Source organism: Melanerpes formicivorus, unplaced genomic scaffold, assembly GCF_026170545.1.
Source record: "Melanerpes formicivorus ecotype bairdi unplaced genomic scaffold, bMelFor1.0.p_v2 SCAF_2, whole genome shotgun sequence".
NCBI lineage: Eukaryota > Metazoa > Chordata > Aves > Piciformes > Picidae > Melanerpes > Melanerpes formicivorus.
In genome coordinates this window covers 24,058,376-24,073,245 of record NW_027142354.1, presented here as the reverse complement: position 1 = coordinate 24,073,245, position 14,870 = coordinate 24,058,376, and the positions used below count along the sequence as shown (strand labels likewise).

Sequence of the window (14,870 nt, the reverse complement as noted above, 5' to 3'; positions counted from 1 at the left end):
GTAGTCGCCATCTCAGAAACTTGGTGGGACAGCACCCACGATTGGAGTGCTACAATGGGGGGTTACAGGCTCTTTAGGAGGGACAGGCGAGGGAGAAGAGGAGGAGGGGTGGCTCTGTATATTAGAGAGTCAATCTCTGCCACACAACTTGTGGTGGAAGATGAGGGAGTTGAGAGCCTGTGGGTCAAAATCAGAGGACAACCTAACAAGTCTGACATCCTGATTGGAATCTGTTACAGACCACCCAACCAGGATGAGGCGGCTGATGAGTTGTTCTACAAGCAACTGGAGGCTGTCTCAAGATCATCTGATCTTGTCCTTGTTGGTGACTTCAACCTCCCAGATATCTGCTGGGAACTTAATTCAGCAGGGAGGAGGCAGTCCAGAAGATTCCTGGAGCGAATGGAGGACTGCTTCCTGACACAGCTGTTAAGCGAGCCTACCAGGGGACAGGCTCTGCTTGACCTGCTGTTCTGCAATAGGGAAGGGCTGGTGGGAGATGTGATCGTGGGAGGCTGCCTAGGGTGCAGTGACCACGAGATAGTGAAGTTTTCAATATGCAGGGAGATTGGGAGGAGCACCAACAGAACCTCCACCTCGGACTTCCGAAGGGCGAACTTCAGCCTATTTAAAAAACTTGTCTGCAAAGTCCCCTGGGTACCAGCCCTCATGAACCAAGGGGTTCAGGAGGGTTGGACCTACTTCAAACAGGAGCTCTTTTGAGGTCCTGAACACCTTCTTTACCTCAATGTTTAACAGCAAGGCAGGAGTTCAGGACGAGTGGTCTCCGGAGCTGGGCGTTGGGGTCGGGGAGCAGAGTAATACCCTGGAAATCCATGAGGAGTTAGTTCGGGACCTGCTGAGCCACTTGGATATCCACAAGTCCATGGGACCAGATGGGATCCATCCTAGGGTGCTGAGAGAGCTGGCGGATGTGCTAGCTAGGCCACTCTCCATCATTTTCCTCCAGTCCTGGCTCACCGGTGAGGTCCCAGATGACTGGAAACTGGCCAACGTGGTCCCCATCCACAAGAAGGGTCGGATGGAGGAACCTGGAAACTACAGGCCAGTCAGCCTGACCTCAGTGCCAGGGAAAGTGATGGAGCAGATTATCCTGGCAGCAATAACTGCGCACCTGAAGGATGGCCAAGGGCTCAGGTCCAGCCAACATGGATTCAGGAAGGGCAGATCCTGCCTCTCCAACCTGATCTCTTTCTATGATCAGGTGACCCGCCTGGTGGATGTGGGGAGGCCTGTGGATGTGGTCTACCTAGACTTCAGCAAGGCCTTTGACACCGTCCCCCACAGCAAACTGCTGGCTAAGCTGTCAGCCTGTGGATTGGACCACTACACTCTGTGCTGGGTTAGGAACTGGCTGGAGGGCCGGGCCCAGAGAGTGGTCGTGAATGGTGCCGCATCCAGCTGGAGGCCAGTCACCAGTGGTGTCCCCCAGGGATCAGTGCTGGGCCCTGTCCTCTTCAACATATTCGTTGATGATCTGGATGAAGGGGTAGAGTCAGTCATCAGCAAGTTTGCAGATGACACAAAGTTAGGGGCAGATGTTAGTCAATTAGAGGGTAGAAAGGCTCTGCAGAGGGACCTCGACCGACTGGAAAGATGGGCAGAGTCCAATGGGATGGCTTTCAACAAGTCCAAGTGCCGAGTGCTGCACTTTGGCTATGGCAATCCCATGCAGAGCTATAGGCTGGGGTCGGAGTGGCTGGAGAGCTCCCAGACAGAGAGGGACCTGGGTGTGCTGATCGACAGCCACCTGAATATGAGCCAGCAGTGTGCTCAGGTGGCCAGGAGGGCCAATAGCATTCTGGCCTGCATTAGGAATAGTGTGGCCAGCAGGAGCAGGGAGGTCATAGTGCCCCTGTACTCTGCTCTGGTTAGGCCGCACCTTGAGTACTGTGTCCAGTTCTGGGCTCCTCAGTTTAAGAAGGACATTGAGACACTTGAGCGTGTCCAGAGAAGGGCAACAAGGCTGGTGAGAGGCCTTGAACACAAGCCCTATGAGGAGAGGCTGAGGGAGCTGGGATTGTTTAGCCTGGAGAAGAGGAGGCTCAGGGGTGACCTTATTGCCCTCTACAACTACCTGAAGGGTGGTTGTAGCCAGGAGGGAGTTGGCCTCTTCTCCCAGGCAACCAGCACCAGAACAAGGGGACACAGTCTCAAGCTGCGCCAGGGGAGGTTCAGACTCGAGGTGAGGAGGAAGTTCTTCACCGAGCGAGTCATTCGGCATTGGAATGGGTTGCCCAGGGAGGTGGTTGAGTCATCGACCCTGGAGGCGTTCAAGGGGAGATTGGACGTGGCACTTGGTGCCATGGTCTAGTCATGGGGTCTGCGGTGTCAGGTTGGACTCGATGATCCTCGAGGTCCTTTCCAACCTAAGTGATACTGTGATACTGTGATAATACAGTGGTACAATACTGCTATTTCCAAACCTACAGCATCTCAGATACCTTAGTATAGATTTAGAATGAAACAGCCCATTTTCAGTGTCTACTTTTTGCAGTAAACTGGTTTAAATGGGAGAAATACATCTTCAATAATATGAAGGGGGGGTGGGGTGTGAAATGTTCATGAAACCAGTAGGAGATACCTAAGTTTTCTGAAGAATTTTATGTCTGCAACAGTAAATTCCACCATCAAAATAATACAATTCACCCCATAACCCTCACATTATCAGTCTGTAGACTGACCTGATGTGAAAACTGTGATAGTACCTACTGGCCTCATTAAAGTTACTGTCTTTAGGTCAGGAAGAGTCAGTGAGATTACCATGCTGGTTCAGTATTATTTCCCACCAGCCTGAAAATCTTTTATAGATCACCAAATTTAGGTATCTAACAAGACACTTATTACAACAGTTAAATCTCAGCATGACACCCCAATTCAATAAGATGCTTAAGCACTGAATCTGAGCTTTAATGACAAATAAACAAGCGTATCATATGGTTACTCCATTTAGGCTGCTCTACAAATTGAAATAAAAGGCATCTAGCTTGATATGTGCATTAAACATCCTGGGTAATCACACAAAATTACAATCTTAGCACTCTATAATGAAATCATAACTGATGCCTGAAATAAGCTCAGCATAAATCTTCTTGCTTTCCCAATGAGGCAGTGTCAGACTCCTGAAATCTGCTCTGTAAAAGCAATAAAATCATGCTATGGGAGAAAAAGTGAACAAGAAATGTCAGTCAGGACTGAGTCCTCAGCAGGCAGACATTTTCATGCTCCTAGAAACCACATTTTTGTCCTTATTTATCTCAGTATTTATTTCCATGACATTTCTTCCACCATTCTCTTGTAGCTGTTGATTGGAAGATCTTGAAATATTCAGCATTGTTACAAGTTAGAACTTCATTCCCAGCTATTGATGTTTGTAGTTTTAAGGCTTTTTTGCCAGTCTCTTGAAGTTGTGATCCAAGCTTTCAATTTCTCATGCACAAAAGCCAGAGAAGTCTAGATAGCAGTCAGAATGCCAAAAGCATCTGATCGTGGCTTTCTTCTTAAATGAGGTGATGCATTGTCAGCAGTGTTTGCAAATGCTGGACAACAAGAAACCCATCCTTCTATAGCATGTACAGAAATGTCTTGGTGACTTATGTTTCTTATTAAAAAAAAAAAAAAAAGAAAACACCACAGTTTTCATTAATAATTATTAAACCTAATTAACCAATATTTCTGACCATTCTTGCCACATGGGTAATGCCTGCATAGTGCCCATGGTCTGTGTTCACACTCTGGGCATTGTTACCTCTTGGCAGAAGTCAGCACCTCTCTCACAACAAGCTGCATACTGCCATTGCTACTCAGAGCAGAGGTACAAAATTTGCCTTAGGATGGATGAATGCTTGGGATCTAGGTGCCTCAGGTTGTCCTTGCTGGTTCCATCTGCAGAGAGGAGTATCCAGTCTGGTGCTGGCACCAGTGCCAGCTTAGTGAAACCCGAGTAGGTGGTGGGAAGAGCCTCAGCTGGGACTGAACTCAAAGCTGTTCTTGCCTGAGAATTTAGACGTGCTCAGTGAAGCATGGGTAAATGCTCTCAGTTTGCTTTGTCTTCCTCTTCAGCTTTATCAGCCATCTTAGTTTAACATGAAAGAACTCACAGGGAGCATAGTGTTTCATGAAACCAGCTTCGGTGGCCCTAACTAAGCTTCTCTCTCAACTCTTATCTGTCATTATAGACAACTGAAGCTTCTCAGCCAACAAAGCCTTCAAGCAATGTTCCCAGCTGACTCCAAGGCACAGAGAGGCTTCTCCTTGTGTTAGTGGACTCTTGGTCTTTGAAGCCTTCTGGTGAGACTGTCTGGGGAGCCACTGAACTTTCTCTGTATCCCTGCTGCTCATGCAGCCTCTCCCTAAAATTAAGGAGCCCTTATATTCCATCTCAGTTACTGCTGGTTTAAAAGCAAAACCAGGGAAGCAGTGCTTTGTTTGGGAGAGATGATATGCAAAAGAAGCATGCCTTAAGGAATAGGCCTTTATTGCTTTTGCATTAAGATTGAGGAGCCTCGAGGAAGAGGCAAGGAGGAAGGCTGGAAAAGCAAACCTAGAGCCATTTTAAGTGGACAGACCCCATTCATTGAGCTAGACACTGACAGCAGAGATGCTGCTGTTTTATTTGCAGGTTCTGTGTTTGCCTGATTAGCAGAGTCACTTGTAAACACAGAGTACAGAAGACTGAGCTAAAAAAAGCAAGAGTTGAAGTCATTGGCTCATTGCAGGAAATCTCAGAACCTTGTTATTTTAACTTTGTCTGGGCCCAAGCTTAGTGCTTTTGGAAACTCTATTCTTCATTCTGAGTTGAAAACAGGCTGCCCTTATGATATTACAGAGCATATTTGGGCAATATTATTCAGCCCACGGCTTCTCTTGCAATTTCTCATATTTATGTAGTCCTGCATGCAATTCTTTGCCATCCAAAGAATAACTATGCTGCAATAGCCCTAAGGAGAAAACCTTAATTTAATAACAAAAACACAGAGATGGTTGCACAGAGATCCTTAACTGTGTCTGTATGACTAGCAGCTACAAGTGAAAGATGTTGTTTTATCGCTTAGCTGGATTCAGATAACAGTATGAGTGAGAAGCATTTCAGTCACTCTAAAAGAGAAAAAAGAGAAAGTATGGAGCACTTGAAAACATTCGTCAGTACGGGCAGAATATGACCCAACTAATCTAGTTGGAAACCAAAGGAAGGAAATTGAACTATCACTTCAGCATTTAAATGTTTCCAATTTGTTTTAAAATTAATTGTAGCTAAGCCAAATGTTTGAAAGTAGAGAGAGGAAAACATTAAGGAAGAAAAAATGAAAAAGAAAAAGGAATGGATGAGCTTCATCATTTTCCTCTTTTTTTTTTAATTCATTCATAGATCTGAGGATGCTTGGGTTCAGCTACCTGAAGGGTATTGGTTATGAATTAAAGCCTCCATGAAGCAGCCAAAAGACATCCATGATTTGCTGCAGGTTTTACGAGAGTCTGCTTTAGTTGGGAGAATTTGGGAGAGGTACTTGTGTGTATTTCACTCCAGATCCAAAATGATACTCAGGAAACTGAAAGCTGTTAAAGTGTAATTTAAGAGCTTCTGAGGGGCTGAAAAAGTGCCCAGGTCTGCAGTGGTGCTCCATGGCTGTAGGACACCAGAACCAGTGGCTGCTCAAGCTACATCCCTGTCAGGCTGTGTATCTCCAGTGTGGAGGCAATGACTGCAAGGACCAAGTACAAACTGCTTTCTGTATGCATTCAGCATCCTTTCCCTCCCCTCCTTCTTTGAAGCTTGTGCTCATGAGGTGGGTCAGCACCACCATGCTCTTTTCATCTTCTGTGAGTCAGCAGGAGACTGTGGGACTTGTGCCAAGAGCAGCAACAAGCTCTTCCCATCAGTGCCAGGAAAACACAGTGCTATTTCAGATCATACGGGTTTATCCATCCTAGATCTCTCCAACACCCACAACCAGAACAGACCATGTTACAACTTCCCCTCATCCTCAGTACAACCCCATTAAATGGAAAAGGAGGGGGAAGAGGAGCAGAATCCAGGTTTGATAATGCAAGGTGACTGAATTTGCTGAGTCTAGTTAGAGGGGTGCCAGCTCGCTTTCATGAGAAGAGGATGTCATTAATTTCACTGCCTCTCCTCCTGTCTGTCATCCATCCTGCCCTCCAGCAACATTTTAGTTTTGCTGGATAAGCACCAGCCACAAAGGCTGTGATGGTCTCAAAGGTGTTCTGGAAAGATTCATCAGAATCATCAACCGAATACAGACAAGATAAAACCAGGCTTCATTAGCTCTGCTGCTCCTAGAGCAGGTTGTAATGGTGTAAATATGTTTAATTCCTTACTGCCTTTGCCCCAGAGATTTGCATTTAAAAGAAGGAGGGGAGTTTGTGGATTCAAATGTGTAGTTAGGTCCCCTTAATTCCACTATTCCAAAAATTTGAAACTAATTAAGAACACAGTGCTATAGGCAGAGAAGCAAGAAAATTTAAGCCTTTTCTGAGAGCCAGAGAATGTAATTGTTTCTTTGTATGTATTAGTGGAAAACTCAGGTTTTATTCCAAAGCAGAAACAGGGGACCTTGAAGCAGCTCACTGACACATGGGATTAACGTAACGAATTATCACACAGTGTGCTACGGTTAGAAGCACAGAGATTAATTGCTGAAGGCCAGATGGGAGCAGTAGAGGTAAATACAGCCTTTGTTGAAGGAGAAGGGTGAAGGCTAATTGTACAAAGCTGCAGTGACCAGGAGGAGAGTGTAAATGCTCTTGGGGATTTTGCCTTGGCACGACAGATGCAGGCAGAGCAGCCCCAGGGAGACCTGCTTTGAGCTGCACCACTCACACCTTCTGCAGAGAGGCAGCATGTGAGTACCCCATCATCTGACACGGGGTAGGGGGGCAGCACTCTTCCTAGCTGCCCACATGCTGCTCTCCAAGATGGTGCCTCATGGCCTAGCACCACCCCTCTCCCTGCATCATTACTCCAGGGGCTTGCCCATACAGACTCTGAGAGTCTGGACATCACATGTTGTACTCAAGCCATTACCTCTTGGCTGGCAGAGATGAGATACCTGTTTTTTATTCTTGTCTGCATTCAGGACCTGGCCTAAGTTTTTCTGAATGTCATGGGACTTTAAACAAACTTTATGGCTTATGGGGATCTAACAAATATAAACATGTATGGACAGAAGTTAAATGTTGATCATTATTAAAAGCTGGATAAGACAACTAATGTAACTCGCTGCATTTCATGTCACCATTTGAATAGGAATGCTTTATAAAAGAAAGCACCCCTCTATTTTAATATGCATCTAGAAATCTTTGCCCGCCTGTTTGTCAAATATGTATAAAAAAACTGATTTTGGGGATCCTGTCTTCCAGATATCACCATCTAGTGCAACATTTCAATTCTGACCTTTAAAACAGAATTGTCAAAATCACAGCCAATAGGGTTAATTTATGAGAATATGCTTCAGTATCATACAAAGAATTCAGAGATGCTTCCCACTGTAATTTTAGCATTGACGCATTTCGATTGATTTACCATCACAGAAAACACCTGGGCCCTAATCCAAGAAGCACTGTATCATTTTCCAATTATGGTGATACCTTGCTGGTTGATTGAGGTGGGGGGGAAAGGTAATTCGCACAAATACCATTCTTTGGTTTATTGGCATTTCAAGAAAGACACATTAAGGCACAGTGCTCTGAAGCACAAAAATATTAGGGGGTGGTTAGTGTAGATCTTAAGACTGAGAGTGCTTGGTAGAGATCTTGAGAGCTAGAGTGCTTGGTGTAGATCTTGAGAATGAATGGATAAGGAATCGTTGATTTCTTGGTAGAAGCAGGAATTACCAGTTCTACTAACATTGAATTTTACCTGATCAAAGGAACTAATGGGTTTTAAGCCCTTCCAAGCATCCACTGAAATAACCACCATAACATACACACATCCTGAACCTCAGTTTCTCAGATAATGCCAAATAAGAGATTCTATATATCAGCAAGGAACATCTCTACATTTCAAGCCTCATGTTTTGATAGTAAATATGTTTATCTCTATCTTTTACCACTGAAAGCCAGCATTCATTTGGCCGGGGGAACAGGTACAGAGTTTGTCCTCCTCTAACCCTAACAAGCAAACCTCCAAATCTCTATTTCTACAGGATATGCCTAGACTAAGAGGTGCCCATGTTTAATGAAACAGAGATCTTTAATTCAAAGCAAACATACTGTGTTGTAAGCTATGCTATGGCTAATAAAGCACACAAATTTCTATAGAAGATTGAGGCTGCTGACACCATGTCTGTCTGCCTCAAATTCACTAGCTATTACTAACTGGGAGTGCTCTTCAGAAATATTATTGATCAACATATAAATGTTTATAACTGGATCCATGACATACTTAACAGCTATGCCACAGATTGCAGACCAGTCTTTCCCATGTGACCCAGCAGGAAAAATGCAGCCCAAACTGCTTGACACTACATAGAGTGGGCTGCAAATATTCAGAGGGAAACGTAGAAGACCATTTGGCTCAGTGGGCTGTGAATGTAGGTACCAACCTGGTCTGGTCTATTCTATTCTATTCTATTCTATTCTATTCTATTCTATTCTATTCTATTCTATTCTATTCTATCCTACTATTGTTACCTAGACATTGGCAGCCAAGCCTGCCAAAAAGAAGTGGCCCATGTTAAAAATCCCTATTTCCAGCATGGAGGTGGAATGTGTAGGACATAATGCATGAAAGAGGCATGACGCACTTAAGAAGTACACCAAGAAGCCAAAGGACATCTAAATCCTGGCCATGTGAATCGAACTCCATAGACTGAGAAGGAGTCACAGAAAGATCCAAAATATATCTGAGAAGGAATTTTCCAATCTGACTAATCAAAACTAAACAGATTTTGTAGTAGTTGCTCAGGTTTGAGGAACTTCTGTTGACAAAATTATGCTTAGCTGGGTCTGCTGCTTGTCCATGGGGCATCCTGGTGGAGAAATTATGCTTCCAGAGAACCTGGTTTCAAGGTGACCCCACCAAAGAAATGTCTCACTCAGGAGTTTTGGACTCACAGCTGCATTTTAGGGAATCTGGAAACTTACTCAGGCCAGGGATTTCAGCTAGAGGTTCCCAGCTGATTTTTTTAATGGGAGAAAACCCCAAACAACATGCAGCATTCAGCCAGGGAGAAACATTTCACTTTGGACAAATTTATATTCCAGAATTTATTTTCTCAGTGAAATTCTAGAGTTTACTATCTTGGTTCCAGATTTAACAATATCAAAGTTTTCCATTAATGGAATTTTGATAAGGCCTTCTTTACCACACTCCCTCTGCAAGGAACCAAGTTCCCAACACACATCAGACGGTATTGTTGCAATTATCTGCATGACCTTCTGTCACTGATATCTCACGTTGCTGTGTGGTGTGTGATGGGGGGGAAGGAGAATCATTTTGTGGGTGAACTCTGATTTTCATCCTTCTTTTCCAACTTCCTGCATAACATTAGCAAGATAAATTTCACAGAAATAGAAGCTTACAATTCTTTGGAAACTTACTGAGGAGCACATCAGGAATGAAACTACTGATTTTAAGCAGCTGGTAGGTCTATTGCCTTTCATTCTGATTTTATCTGTTAAATTTCTGTAGAGGTAAGTATCATAGAATCATAGAACTGTTGAGATTGGTAGAGACCTTTGGGATCAAGTCCAACTGTTTGCCTGCATCTCACAATCCCACCATCATTGCTAAGCCACTTCGACTAAACTATGTCCCTAAAACATGTCCTGTTGCTTCCAATATACACCTCATTTCTGCTCTGTGCTAAAGTGTGTCCCCACAATCATCCATGAAAGAGATAAATCTTACTGCATATATTAACATACGCCTCTTTTTACTGCAGCTGGCTCTTTATTGCTTAAAAGGAAATTGTATGGAGGACTTGTATTAGAAAGATGGTTAGATATTTTTTCCCTTGACAAATAATTTATAACCTTCTTAAGTTGAATAGCTGTCATTATTTAAGCCAAAGCTAATAATCATAACAAAGTATCTTGTTATATTTTACAGCATAAAAAAGGCCTCAGAGACAAATAGACCAGGGAAACAAAATAGCCAAAGCCAATTCAAGACGGATTAAAGCTGACTAGGATTGCAGCTGAATGAGTTTTTGAGACACAGTATAAATGCTCATACACAATTTACTTTTCAGAGACAAGATCTAGGCTATCAAGATTTTTTTAGCTGTACTTTAGAGTATAAATTTAGATGATGAGCACAGTTAAAGCTAGTACAGACAATAACTGATATAGGCAATTGTTTCTAGAATAGACTTGTGGAGTTTTTTCAGTTGGTGAAAGATCTGAATGTCCCTTTCTTAAAGACACAGCCTAAAACGTTCACAGTTGGAAAAGACCTCTGAGATCATTGACTTCAACTATCAACCTATAACCACTATGGCCATTAAACCATGTCCTGAAGTGCCGCATCTCCCCATTTTTTAACATCTCTGTGGATGGTGACTCCACCACATCCTTGGACAACTTGTTCCAATATGTGACAACCCTTTCAGTAAAGAAATTTTTCCTAACGTGCAATCTAAACCTCCCCTGGCACGATTTGAGGCCATTTCCTCTCATTCTTGATACTGGGGACAAGAGACAGACACTCACTTCACTACAGCCCCCTCTCAACCCACTACAGGTAGTTGTAGAGGGCAATGAGGTCTCCCCTCAGCCTTCTCTTCTCAAGACTAGACAACCCCAGCTCCCTCAGACACTCATCATAAGACTTGTTCTCCAGATTCTTCACCAGCTTTGTTGCCCTTCTCTGGACATGCTTCAGCAACTCATTGTCCTTCTTGTCTTGAGGGGCCCAAAACTGCACACTGAGGTGCAGCCTCACCAGTGGCAAGTAAAGGGGCACAGGGCACAATCACATTCATTGTCTTGTTTGCCACACTATTCCTGATACAGGCCAGGATGCCGTTGGCCTTCTTGGCCACCTGAGAACACTGTTGGCTCATGTTCAGCCATCTGTCAACCCGCACCTCCAGGTCCTTTTCTGCCAGGCAGCTTTCTGTGCACTCTTCCTCAAGCCTGTAGTATTGCATGGGATTGTTGTGACTGAAGTGCAGGACTTGGCTTTTGGCCTTGTTAAACCTCATAAAACTGACCTCAGCCCATCAATCCAGCCTGTCCAGATCCCTTTGAAGAGCCTTTCTACCCTCAAGCAGATCAATACTCCCACCCAATTTAGTGTCATCTGCAAACTTACTGAGATCGTTGATAAAGATATTAAAGATAACTGGCCCTAGTACTGAGCCCTGGGGAACAGCACTTGTGACAAACTGCCAACTGGATTTAATTGTGTTCACTACCAATTTTTGGGTCCAGCCAAAGAAGCAATTGACCTACTGCATACAGTTGAAATTCAGTCACAGTTAGAGCAGGGATTTGTTAAAGTTCTATATATTACCAAAAAAAAAACCCAACCAAACAACCAACCAAACAAAAAACACAAAGAAAGCTATGCACTTTAACTAGTTAGACATTTCTTTTTGCTTTGTATATTGCAACTTTTAAGAAAGAAGTAACTTCTTCCTGCCTTTGACTCAAGACAGCTGAAGAGCAAAGACAACAAAAGATGTGGTAAGATGACAGACCATGGGCTGTCACAGAGTCATTAATTCCCATTGCTCATGGGCCATGAGAGATCTAACTCCTGTGTGCTAAGCTGCAGTCAGGAACTGAATGATGTTCAAGGTTTAGCACAAAAGCCTACTGCAAAGATTAGAGATGCAAACCTCAAATGCCCCAAATTTACCTGAATGTCTTATGCTCTGAGTCATGCAATATTTGTTGATAGCAAAGACAGGTGCACAGGGCAGGCTACCTGGCCATGACTATTTGTCATATGCTCGAGCATGTACCTTTTCGTACAAGCTCTGCCATAATTTTATCAAATAATTGCAGTCCTCTCAGCAGAGGCTACCAAAAACTACCATCAGGCTTGGAAGCTCCACATGCAAGAGGTCATAAATGCAGTTAAATGCAGTTATACAGCCTGCAAGACACTGTGGGAGTGCATGGTGCCAGAAAGGGGGGCTCTATTCCTTTGTTTCATGGGACCATCACTCACATAGAACGTGGAGTGATACGGCACCTTGGGATGTTACTATTGCTATACCCACCAGAAAAAGGTGACCGTGAACCTGTGAGTTTGGAGGCACCTTGGAAACAGATCCCCAGAACCTGTGACAGGGCCAGCTGACTCCTGCCTTCTTTGCACATAACCATGAAACAGCAGAAAGCCTGTGCTGTGGCTCCATGCCAGAGGAATGAGAAAAGACTCATTCCCTTGCCCATACTGTCCTTTGTTTCCTTTCATTTTGCAAGTCAGGAACAAGGCAATGTTTGGCCCTGAGTGTGGACAGTAGCAGAAAAGCAATAATGACTTCACAAGAAATACTGGGCAAATGACTGAACAACTCCCATTGCCTCACATGCTTGCTGTACATAAAGATGAGTGGCATTCAGTCAGCTGCATATTTACTGAAATAGTCACATGAGGCTGATCTGACCTAAAAAATAAGTAAAATGTCACAAACTTATGTGACTGCAGGACTTCAGTTAACTAGGACGAAAGTGCATGACCCTTCTACGTTAAATGGTAATGGTGGAACAGGAAAGCTGATGCTCTGTCAGGAACAGCACAGATAAACATTTATTTCAAAATAAACAGGTAACTCTCTAGCCTGTGAAGCCAGTATATTGCTTGCCTTCCTGCCAAGGATGATGCAGTAAGAGATTATTCTTAGGCTTACAGTTAAGAGTAAAAATAATCATGACCCCTCTGCAAACCTTAAGGAAAACAATATCTGATGTTTTATTTAAACAGATCCTTGCAAAATTAATCAAAATTATTCTAAGAATGCAAATTACTTCACCACCCTTAACACCAGGGAGGGGTGACACCTGTCACATCATTTGCAAACAGTTCCCAAAGTAGGTGGTTCTAACCTTGCCATCTAAAGGAGTTTCACCTATAACCTGTAGGACTACATTGCAAGAGCTCAGTTTATTATTTGTATAGCAAAGGAATAATGTTTCCCTGGTAGACAGCCAGGACTGGAAGTCTGGTCTGACACATGCTTGGCCACATCTCCTGCAAAAAACTGTGCAAGTCCCAGAAACATCTAGCTTTACCTGCTGTTCTACGAAGATCACTGCAACTAGTAGGGAAAGAGTTTGGGATACAAAGGACTATCTCTTGACCTTGGCCACCCCCAGCACTTCTGGTGTGATTTGTACTCTTACAGGGTGGTGTCTTTAAATCACTGGGGAACTGTCAGATCCACTGAGAGATACCTCAGTGAGACTGAGCAAGGCACAGATGGTCTAAGCATAAATTCTTACTCAATTACTGTCTAACTCAAGATAAGCCAAAGCACACAAGCAGGGCAACATTGACCAGGAGGAAGGAGGCATTTCAGCATCCCCTTTTGCTCTGGGAGATGCTTGTGACCAGGCATTTCCAGCTGCCCTTCTTATCACACAGGGGGACTGAACAAGGAACTTCCCTAATAAAGATACACAGTTTTGGTGGCTGCTTGCTCCTTCACACATGCCCACACAAATTGCCCACAGAGAAAACTTATTCTTCATACCCATCTTTGTAAGAGGTTAGCTTACATTTTTGTTAGCTGGCTCTGGCTCTACATGAGAAAAATTTTTTTCTCCTGGAGGTTGCTGGGCAGATTACTTGAACAAGTAGGTTTAAGTAAAGTTCAGATTAGCATCTATACTGAATTAACCAGCCTCTTTTGTTGGCCTATTATTAATTCTTAAGTTGGGAGACCACATGAATTTCTGCATCTGTGACTGAGTAAATAATCTGTAAACTTGAACATGCAGGGGTTTGTCAGTAAGAGCCTATTGGCACTCTGTCTTGGCTTTGATTTACTGGGGAAACCACTTATTCTTTGATTGTTTTGGGATGTTTTGTTTGTTGTTTGTTGTTTGTTTGTAGTTGTTGGTGTTTTTTTTCCCCTGAGGCCTTATTGTATGTACACAATTCCAGAGAACGTCATTTACAGAGAGTTTTTATCATGTTTACTTTGATCCTAGAGATACCCAGTTGGAAAGAAGTACAAGGTATTTACAGGGCATAATTACTAGAATTTCTTATAGCTGCCAATCTGGCTGCATTGTGAAAACCCCATTAAGTTTATTGGAGAAAACCTCAGGAAAAGCACAGAGAATTTAAGTATTATCTACCTTATTAATCTGTCTAAAAGCATTTATCCAAAAAGGAGGTCAAATATAATTTCAATTGTTTTACAGCCTTTACAGTTAAATATCTTCAGTTAAATCTCTATAACTACATGGAGTCATAATAATACCTTGTACCTCCAGGGCATTTAGTCAAAAGACCTTAACATTTTTATAAAGCTTCTTCTAAAGATTAAGAAGCTGGTCTTTCAGAAGTTCCATGAAATGGGGCTAGACTTCAGAATACCTAGTCTGGAGAGCACAAGTATAGTATTCAACTCTTCTTCCTTCAGTTGCGATGTCCAAGGACAAGCCCCGAAGGAATCTCACAGCTCCATTTTAGCAGCCTCCACAAGCTTTATATCCGGTGTCTTCTATGGGCTGCAAAGAAATTAATCACTGAGAATGTTGATGCATACAAAATGGATTTAGATACTAAGTATCAGAAACACTACCATAGTGCAAAAGAAAAGCTACACAAAATATATTCTCCCTTCTGGTAAATATATTACAACCGTATCACATAAAATGTCTTACAAAACACAGATTATGCCAACTGTTTTAATGAAACACAT

At 43.2% G+C, this 14,870-nt stretch overlaps 1 long non-coding RNA gene across 3 annotated transcripts in view; it reads right to left on the bottom strand.

Moving 5' to 3' along the window:
• The window catches only part of LOC137448632 (uncharacterized), a 57,406-nt gene that overhangs the window by 17,249 nt on the left and 25,287 nt on the right, over nt 1-14,870 (bottom strand). For 2 of the 3 annotated variants that reach the window (XR_010989160.1, XR_010989158.1), the window contains exon 3: nt 12,655-14,676. This is a non-coding gene — a long non-coding RNA (uncharacterized lncRNA). Of the gene's footprint in view, nt 1-12,654; nt 14,677-14,870 lie in introns of those variants that run through there. The other variant, XR_010989159.1, reaches the window with a different exon arrangement.